Raw genomic sequence first — 543 nt, 5'->3', positions numbered from 1 at the left:
CTGTCTGCCCAGCTCTCCCTGCAGGTCCCTTACCAGCCTAGCCTGGGAGACAAGTCAGCCTTTTCCAGCCTCAGGCTCTTGCACTCACCCGAAGAACCTTTTGTGATTGCAAGGTCCGAGGGGAAAGCCAGGGATAGAGTCCTGCAAGCAGCTAGCAGGGATGGAAGTGGGAAGTGGAGTGAGGCTGGGGTGAGCTGAGAGGGCTTTCTTCTGGTTTAGACAGGTTCCTGCCTTGGGTTGCTGATCTATTACAGTAGGAGGTGGGGTTAAAGGGATGGGAGTGGGGAGGGTGGGGTAACCCTTAATTCCTCAGAAAAAATAGACAACATAGTAGAGTGGGATGGAAAAGGATCTGGTGGGAGGACTCAAACATGTAGTGTCTAATCTGATTGCTCACAGTTAGGTCCATGGGGTAATCACCCCAATTTATTTAGCCCGCAACTTAGCCTGCTGAGTTGCCTCATTATCTCTCCCCAAATCTTGCCACCCAATGCCACCCATTATATTTCCATCCCTGTCCATCACCATCCCCACAACACCTCC

This window comes from Sapajus apella, unplaced genomic scaffold (assembly GCF_009761245.1).
Source record: "Sapajus apella isolate SASKATOON/1434 unplaced genomic scaffold, GSC_monkey_1.0 scaffold119, whole genome shotgun sequence".
Lineage (NCBI taxonomy): Eukaryota > Metazoa > Chordata > Mammalia > Primates > Cebidae > Sapajus > Sapajus apella.
Note: the sequence above shows the minus strand (reverse complement) of the source record.